The sequence below is a fragment of the Bison bison genome, unplaced genomic scaffold (assembly GCF_000754665.1).
Source record: "Bison bison bison isolate TAMUID 2011002044 unplaced genomic scaffold, Bison_UMD1.0 scf7180017864168, whole genome shotgun sequence".
Lineage (NCBI taxonomy): Eukaryota > Metazoa > Chordata > Mammalia > Artiodactyla > Bovidae > Bison > Bison bison.
In genome coordinates, this window is record NW_011494740.1 from 1121846 (window position 1) to 1132108 (window position 10263).

The following is a 10263-nucleotide window of genomic DNA, read 5'->3' on the forward strand; positions in this document are numbered from 1 at the left end:
CCTTGGACTGCAAGGAGATCCAACCAGTCCATTCTGAAGGAGATCAGCCCTGGGATTTCTTTGGAAGGAATGATGCTAAAGCTGAAACTCCAGTACTTTGACCACCTCATGCGAAGAGTTGACTCATTGGGAAAGACTCTGATGCTGGGAGGGATTGGGGGCAGGAGGAGAAGGGGACGACAGAGGATGAGATGGCTGGATAGCATCACTGACTCGATGGACGTGAGTCTGAGTGAACTCCGGGAGTTGGTGATGGACAGGGAGGCCTGGCGTGCTGCGATTCATGGGGTCGCAAAGAGTCGGACATGACTGAGCAACTGACCTGTAAATATTATCAGAATTACAACTTCTCATCAAAGGACACAGTTAAGAGAATGAAACAGCTAATGGGAGAAAATACTGCATATCACATATTTGATAAAGGACTTTGTTGCTGTTATTCAGTACCTAAGCCATGTCCAACTCTTTGAAACCCCATGGACTGCAGCACGCCAGGCTTCCCTGTCCATCACTATCTCCTGGAGTTTGCTCAAATTCATGTCCACTGAGTCAGGAATGCCATCCAACCATCTCATCCTCTGTCACCTCCTTTTCCTCCTGCCCTCAATCTTTCCTAGCATTAAGGTCTTTTCCAGTGAGTCACATTTTTGCATCAGGTGGCCAAAGTATTGAAGCTTCAGCTTCAACATCAGTCTTTCCAATGAATATTAAGGATTGATTTCCTTTAGGATTTACTGGTTTGATCTCTTTGCTGTTCAGGGGACTCTCAAGAGTCTTCTCCAGCACCAGAGTTGAAAAGAATTAATTCTTCAGCATTCAGCCTTCTTTGCAGTCCAACTCTTACATCCATACATGACTACTGGAAAAACCATAGCTTTGACTAGACAGATCTTTGTCAGCAAAGTGATGTCTTTGCTTTTTAATATGCTGTCTAGGTTTGTCATAGCTTTTCTCCCAAGGAGCAAACATCTTTTAATTTCATGGCTGCAGTAACCATCTGCAATTATTTTGGAGACCAAGATAATAAAATATGCTACTGTTTCCACTTTTCCCCATCTGTTTACAGTGAAGTGATGGGACCAGATGCCATGATTTTAGTTTTTGAATGTTTTAAGCCAGTTTTTTCACTCTCTTCTTTCACCCTCATCAATGTATGCAAAGGATTCTCAAAACTCAGTATTAAGAAAAGAAACAATCCAATAAGAATGGACAAAACAGACATAACCAAGGATCCAAATTTACGGCAAATAAGCACATAAAAGAATGCCCATAGTCATTTTGGAAATGCCAACTACAGCGAGATACCATTAAACATTTCTTACAACAGCTAAAATAATTTTTTCAATCTGATGATATAAAGTGATGACAATGACCTAAAGCACTTGGGAATCTTATATCATGGTGGCAGGAATGAAAAATAGTTCAAGATGAAAAATGGTTCAGGAGTTTATTATAAAGTTAAAATGTACAACTACCATATGATGAAGTAATCTCTTTATGTTCACTCTAAAAAAAGTGTAGGCAAATAATGTTATTTATAATCACCAACAATTTAAAATAAACTAATAGTTCATCAAGTATGGAATGGGTTAAAAAAAAAACGGTGATATAGTCACAGAATAGACTTCAATACAGCACTAAAAAATATCAAATTACTGATACACATAATGTGTACAATTGTAGCAGAATTCTACAAGTCTTAAGAAACACATACAACAAGAACTGTTGATATATAGAATAACTGTCACCTCCCAAAAGCCTTTTTAACCAATTTGTAGTAAATTCACCCTCATGTTCAACCCCTAGAACACACACCTGTTTTCTATCTCTATAGTTTTGTCGTTGCAAGAATGTCACATAATGAAAGCAAAGAGCTTTTAGCCTTTTGATTTCTTTCACTTAGCTGTATTTGAAATTCATTCACCTTTTAGCAACATTATAAATATTTCCTGACTTTCTTTTCATATATTTTTGAAACTCTCTTCTTTTGGTTTCCATGATACACATTGCCAGTTTTCTTTTGACCTCTTAGTACTTTTTAAAAATCTTCTCTGCAAGATCCTTTTGCAATATTGAACTTTTACAATTAAACTTTAAGACTGAAAATCAGTTCTAAGCACATTTTTTTCTATAGCTAACTTCTTTCATTGGGGTGAGAATATTTAGTCCCATGATTTTGTATGTTACTTATATGCTCATAGGTCACAAGTTTATGTCTCTATACCGTAAGTCGATATGTTTCCATCTAATAAATCAAGATCCTATTAGCTCCTCACCAGAGCATTGACTGGCAGAGCAAAACTGCCCTGATTGGGAGTTTAACCTTCCCTTCTTTGGGGTTCTTTCAATTAAACCCTTAGCTAGGTTCTGTTTTCTCTACTCCTCTCAAAAGCAGTTGGACTTTCTTTGGATAGACTCTAAGGAAGCCCTCTATAATTCTCCTTTTTTGGTTATCTGCATTCAGAGCATCAGTTGAGCATAGTAATAGCCACCCAATTCTTATGTTATTTTAGCTTCCATTTCCCACGTTTCTCAAATGTCTGTTATGTGGAACCAGCTGATGGCTTCCCCTACACTGCTATGCCATCCCAGTGTACCACCAGCAAAACTTTCAACAACTAGATGGCTATGCCAGAGCCCTCTGTGTTCTACCTAGCACCAGTGATGGGATCCTTATTGTCAGATTCTAAGACAGTCTTAGCATGCAGGGTACTTACCAGATTCTTTTGGAAGCAGTATTTGTAGAAAGCAAGCATGAAAAAAGGGAGAAGTAGGGCCAACAAAAGTGTTGCCTAAGCCCATGAGGAGCTGTGGAACTAGATGTACCTTAAACTTTGTCCCCTTCTGGAACAAGATGGCCAGCCTTTTATTAGTCACTGCTGTGCATACTCCCACACCCCCAGAAGCTGTGTGTAATGTGATTTTCTGTATGAATATCTAAAGGAATTGATAGGTGAAGGCTGTCTTCTGTCAGCACTTTCACAGCCGGGGCAACAAGTTCTTCATTAAAGGGGGATCTGGCTGGTCAGTCTCAGTATATACCACAGTGTTCCAAACCAAACTCTTGAAATTCAACCAACACCCTCCTCCCCCAAATATGACCCTTCTCCAGTCTTTCCCTTTCCAGGAATCCGTCCAGTAGTTCTAAAATTAGATACCTAGGAGTACTTCCTAATGTCTTCTTTATTGCCAGTCACCCACAATAACTCAGTCTTGTCAGACTCTGTGACCCCTGGACTGTACAGACCATGGAATTCTCCAGGCCAGAATACTGGAGTGGGTAGCCTTTCCCTTCTCCAGGGGATCTTCCTAACCCAGGGATCGAACCCAGGTCTCCCTCATTGCAGGTGGATTTTTTACCAGCTGAGCCACAAGGGAAGCCCATAGATTAGCATTAAGCACAAACATTTTAACCTCCAAATTATGTCTTACACTCTCCCCATTTCTCTCTTAACCATTGCCACCACCCCAGCCTACGCCACAATCATCTCACCTGGAGAATCCCTAGCCTCCTTGCTAGTTTTTCTGTTTCCTCTCTTGCCTTTTTTCAACCTAATCTCTGCATACAAGTCAGTCTAAATTCTGTGAAGCATACATTGGATCATCTCACAACCCTGGCTTCAAACCTTTAAGGACTTTCACTGACTGGTTCAAAATTGGAAAAGGAGTACGTCAAGGCTGTATATTGTTACCCTGTTTATGTAACTTTTATGCAGGGCACATCATCCAAAATGCCAGACTAGATGAACCGCAAGCTGGAATCAAGACTGCCAGGAGAAATATCAACAACCTCAGATGTGCAGATGACACCACCTCATGGCAGAAAGTGAAGAGAACTAAAGAGCCTCCTGATGACGGTGAAAGAGGAGTTGAAAAGTTTGCTTAAAACTCAACAGTCAAAAAACTAAGATCACGGCATCTGGTCCCATTACTTCATGGCAAATAGAAGGGGAAAACTAGAAGCAGTGACAGATTTTATTTTTCTGGGCTCCAAAATCATTACAGACAGTGACTGCAGCCATGAAATTAAAAGAAGCTTATTCCTTGGAAGAAAAGTTATGATCAACCTAGACAGCATATTAAAAAGCAGAGATGTTACTGTGCCAACAGAGGTCCATCTAGTCAAAGCTATGGTTTTTCCAGTAGTCATGTATGGATGTGAGAGTTGGACCATAAAGAAGGCTGAGCACCAGAGAATTGATGCATTTGAACTGTGGTGCTGGAGAAGACTCTGGAGAGTCCTTTGATATGCAAGGAGATCAAACCAGTCAATCCTAAAGGAAATCAGTCCTGAATATTCATTGGCAGGGCTGATGCTGAACCTGAGATTCCAATATTTCACTCTTTGAAGATGGGAAGAGCCAACTCACTGAAAAAGACCCTGATTCTGGGAAAGACTGAAGGTAAAAGGAGAAGGAAACAACAGAGGATGCGATGGTTAGATAGCTTCACTGACTCAATTGACATGAATTTGAGCAAACTCCAGGAGATAGTAAAGGACAGGATAGCCTGGTTTTCTGCAGTCCATGGGGTCACAAAGAATTGGACATGACAGCGGCTGAACAATAACAACATATAGAAATTAGAATTGAATACAAATGCTTTCACATCTACCACTAGGCTTTTAGTATTGATACCCTTTCTAATCTCCTCACAGGTCTCCCTTTCCATGACTCACCATGCTTCAGTCATACAGAATTCTTTCAGTTTTCAGAAGCTACTGATTATCTGCCATAAATAAAACATTTTCCATTTTCCTTCTAACCTCTGGTTATTTCGCCTGGTGAGTTCTTTGTCATCCTTCAGGTAACCTTCTTGCTACCTTCTCAAATAGCACTTTAATGACTTGCAGCGACAATTATAATATACATTTGTGGATGTTTAGCATCTCTTTTATATTAATGGAAATTTTTAAAATGTAGATTTCCATATTTAAAAGTTCTGCCTCTTCAAGGCAATTATCACAATTCAACCTCCCAGCTATAATGGCAGCTGGAGTACATATCTGTGACCCAGAATCTGTCCGTCATTTGCACCAGAGTTAGTCTTACACTGAGAAGGGACCAACATGTGGAGCTGGGATCTCTCTAACTCTCCTTTCAAAAAGAGGAGATGGAGGTGACAGGTCTTTGGGGCAGTCATTGTAATTATCCTGACAACCCATCTTGATATTGATCCTGAATCCTTAATTTTCCCAAAGACTCTGTAAGCCACTTTCATGTGTCAATAAATTCCTTTCTTTCTAGAACCAACCACAGGGGATTGATTCCATTGCAACCTAACATTTGTCATTTGTCATCTCCAATTAAGGCAATCTGCTCTATTATTCTCTATCTCAAAACTCATTTTGTTTCCTTCATTTCATTAGCAATCTTGTAGTCAAGTTTGTGTGTTGTCTATCTTCTCTACTAGATTATAAACTCCCTGAGGGCAGAGTCTCTGTAGTTTTTAATTCAGAACCACATATGAAGTTCCTCTGTTGGTTCATTCAACAGACGGAGCCCTTCCTATTGACACAAACACCAAAGAATATAACATTAATAAGATATGAAAGAGCTTACATCATAGTTGGAAAGACAGACATAGAAATCGATCATTAAAAATCTAATGTGGCCAATATACTGGTTAAAATTGTCAAGGATTTTTATAGGTTTACCAAAGAGGAGCATTTAATACAATCTGTGGGAGGAGGGTGGAAGTCAGATTAAGAAAGACAAAGAAGCAGGAAAGAGGAGGAGGAGGAGTTTCAGGAAGAATTCTTGAAAGATGCTATGCCAAAGCTTCAAGGTGTGAGGAAGAGTCTGTAAGGTGAAAGGATAGGAGATGGAGGATGGTGGTGAAAAAAAGGATTCTAGGCAAAAGCTGAAGGTCCCAGAGTGAGGAGCCACATGGTAGCGAAAGGGGGACCTTTCTCAAGAGGGAGGCAGGAACGAGGGTGCACGGTTGGAAGAGACCAGAAAGGAAAGCACAGCTACATCAGGGGTGGACTCAAGCTCCACTGGAAATTTCTAAAATTATGCCTAAATTTAGAAAAGGATCACAAAAGAATGTGAAAAAAGATAAAAGATTAGTTTGAGTGATTTTTTTATTTATTTCCACATTCCTTGTTCCACTATTTTTTCAATTAAGTTTATAAGAATTCCTTTGCAACTATCTTCAACATACACTTGTCATGTTTCTATTGTGTATTTGTCAGCACTGCTATATCATTTATATGATATTAATTATAATATGTACATTTGACTTTTGTATGTATATTGTTTCCTCATATAGGCTACATTTCAGAAGTAAACACTACATGTTTATCTCTTCAGATCCCCATGATTTTAAACACCTCTGTGAGTTGTATCAGCATTTAATAAATGCTTATGGAAAGAATGGGTTTCCCTGGTAGTTCAGTGGTAAAGAATCCTCCTGTCAATGCAGGAGACATGGGTTCAATCCCTGGATCACAAAGATCCCCCTGGAGAAGGAAATGGCAACCCACTCCAGTATTTTTGCCTGGGAAATCCATTGAACAGAGGAACCCAGTGGGCTACAGTCCATGGGGTCTCAAAGAGTTGGATAGGACTGAGCAATTGAGCACAAGCATGACAAGTATGGAAAGAATATGCAAATCATACTTAGGAAACCTAAATGTAAAAGGAACCCTTTCCTTTTCTATGAATGTTAATGTGTAATATTCACAGAAGTTCAAAATATTTCACTGCAATCTGGTCTACTTTGTAGCCTTTGCCTACAAAACATATTTTTAAATATAAATTATCTAGGTGGTAGTGATGTCCATCAACACAAACACATCTAGCTTTTACAAATGATGAAACAGAACTCAAAGATTGAGATTATCAAATTGATTCATAATCCTACCAGGATTCACATAAATTTTCCCTCCAGCACCCAGACAAACCACTTTTCTAAGAAACCATCTCGTCCCTTAATTCTCAATGAAAACATCCTTTAGGCCTGAACTACAGGGTCCTTGCTTCATATTCCAGGAGGAAGGAGGTTTTCAAAAGATTCTTAGCAGTGGCATGCAAAAACAGAGTTAAATGGAAACAGTAAAATAAAAAATATCATTGGCTGATTAAGAAAAGAAATAATGTCTTACCATCCCCTATTCATTCTTCACCCTATATAGTATCTGGATCAAAAATGCTCAAATACAGACTAGCGAACAAGTTTTTATAAACATATCACCGACAATGCCAAGTGTAGACCGAATCTTCAGAGACTGCATCTTTATAACTCTTCACTATCTTTGTTTCTCAGGGCCACGTGGGCCTGTTCTGCTTTCAGTGGGTTAATTACCAAGGAAGCATTTTTCCTCTGTGGTCTAGACATAGAAATATCCAGATATTGTTTCCCTTGAAAGGCAGCCATCCTGCTGAATTTACTTGATCACCAATTCTCATGTTTTTTTAAGGCCAAATGGGGCTAAACACAATTTTTGAAGATTTTTCCCTCTCCTTTTTTTTTCACCGATTAACAGCTTGTTTGTTTTCGATTGAGGATGCTTCCAGGCAAACAGAGGGAAAGAGAAGAAAATTCTTTAATTTTTAAGGTAGGGAAACTCGAGAATGATGGCTTTGCTGTAGCCAGAAAGAAACAATCTTTGGAACTAACATATAAGCATAAAAAAAAAAGGTTATTCAATATTATATAATTTTAGTTGCATGAGTACAAAATAGGGATTTTGAGAATAATATAATTTTCTTAACTGAACCCGAAGGTAGGTGTCTGTTATAATCACAGGTAGGTAGAGAATAAGAGAAAAACAGAAAACTCAGTCTTTGAAAAAAACCTTAATCCTAACATTATTATCACTATGACCTTGGATAAGTCACTTTTTTGAGCTTTTGTTTCTACAGATATAAACTAAAAGATTTGGGTGGTTTTATATTTATGATCTTTCCATCTCTGTAAGATTTTTTGACCTCTTGTGATTCTCAGCTTATAAAATTCTACCTGGAAATAGCACTGACTCCTGTCTTATGTGCCCTGCCCGCAATCCCCTGCCTCACCTCTATTTGGAGACATGATCTGCTTTCTTCTGTGGGAGTTATATAATAAATGTGAAGTGAAGACAGCTGAGCCTGCTCTGAAACCTTGATAAATAGTCCCAGTGTCCTGATTGTGCCTTCCCTGTTGGAAGCCAAAGAACTCCATACAGACGAAGGATTAACTGGTACTCGAGCTGAGTGCACACTGGCACAGGTGCTGGGCACACGTTGGCCATGTGAAGTTACCCTGAGACATCTCCTTTTTGGGAGGCTCTGGACTGCCCCTCTGCCATTATAGTCTCAAATTCCCAAGTCCCAGAGGCCCCCTGTGCAGCCACAACAAGTCATGGTGCCAGAAATAGTGGTGAGTAGCAGGAATCCAACCCTGACACTATCAGGACTTGGTCCAACTCTTCACAACTCGGGCAACTCACTTGGCCACCAGCACCGTTTTCTCCCTACTTTGCTAAAATAGCCAAGTCTGTGATTGCTGATGCCCAGTAGTAATATTTCCATTCTAGGCCAGGAGCTGTGAAAACTATGTTTAAAAAATGCAAAAGCGTCAATATGATTAATGTTCTTAAAAACTGAGTATTTCTTTTTAGTGTGAAAACATCATTAAAGTGACTGGAGGCACTGATAACTTTTGGATGTTCTCTGACTAAAGGGATATAACACCCCTATCCCCAGCTAACATGAAGCCAAACTCTGTTCAGATACCAGAGAGCCATGTGAGAATAACAAAGGCTGAATTGACAAATGACAAGAACATCACCCCTCACAGGCCAAACCCTGCACTGGAGAGGTGTACTGAACCCTCCTCAGAGTCACCCAGACGGGGCTGTTCGTTTCTTTCTGAAACACGTGTTCCAACAGTATTAGACACACTCTGGAAACAGCTACACATTGCTGAATGATGAGTTCTGAGGTGAAGACTTGTCAGTAGTATGGTAATGTGGATAAAAGACAAATATTTTATTTAGTGGTAGAACTGTCTGGCCCTTAAAAAGACACTACAAAATTTGTGACTGCATATGAAGTTAATAGTCAAGGTTTTGTGTCTAAACCACTGTCACAGAAGACAAACAACCCTCTTTGGGGTTTTTTTTTTTCTTGCTGCATGTTAGATGCCACATTAAAGCATACTAAACTAGCAGTTTCAGCCTCAGGGACATATTTTTCATGCAAGACTCCTCACACCAGATTGCATTCTTCAAACATCTGGGGGGTATGTTTTCAAGTCCTATCTCCCCAACATTAAAAAAAAAAAATTCCATATCTAAGCATATTTTAATTCTATCTCATTGAAGAAATCCATTGAGCAAACACCATTTATGTGGTTGGAGGGACTGACTGATCCCTTTTGGGCCTCTGTGACTAAAGGGATGTGCCACCTGTGTCTCCAGCTGACATGAGACCAAACTGCTCAGATACCAGCAAGCCACGTGGGAATAACAAAAGCCGAGTTAACAATGACAGTAATGCCACCTCTCACAGGTCACATTCTGCACTAGAGAGGTGTACCACGCCTTCCATGGAGTTACACAGATTGGGCCTCTCATTTCTTTCTGAAACATGTGTCCCGACAGTATTAGACACACTCTGGAAGCAACTACATATTTCTGAAGGGAAAGACTTCATGGGTGAAGACTTGCCAGTAGCATGGTGTTATGCTGTGCTCTGTTTTGTGATGATACCACGATGTATTAGCCCATTCTACTCTTGCAGGCGCTCAGAGTTTTCAGTTCTTTACTACTATGAACTACTGCTGAATTCATGGCTTCTGATGAAGCTGTGTACACATTTCTGTTGGTTATGTATGTGGGTGGGATATAACATATTGTCAAGCTGTTTTCCAGCATGTGTGTACGAATTTGGACCTCCAGCAGCAGCGTCTCACAGCAATAATATCTGCTGCTTCACATCCTGCCCAGCACTCAGTATTCTCCATCCTTCTGCCTTAAACATTCTAATAGATGTGTAATATTATTATATAGTGGCCTCTAGCTTGCACTAAAGGAAATCAGTCCTGAATATTCATTGGAAGGATTGATGCTAAAGCTGAAACTCCAATACTTTGGCCACGTGATGCAAAGAGCTGACTCATAGGAAAAGACCCTGATGCTGGGAAAGATTGAGGGCAGGGGGAGGAGGGGACAACAGAGGATGAGATGGTTGGATGGCATCACCAACTCAATGGACATGGGTTTGAGTAGACTCTGGGAGTTGGTGATGGACAAGGAAGCCTGGAGTGCTGCAGTCC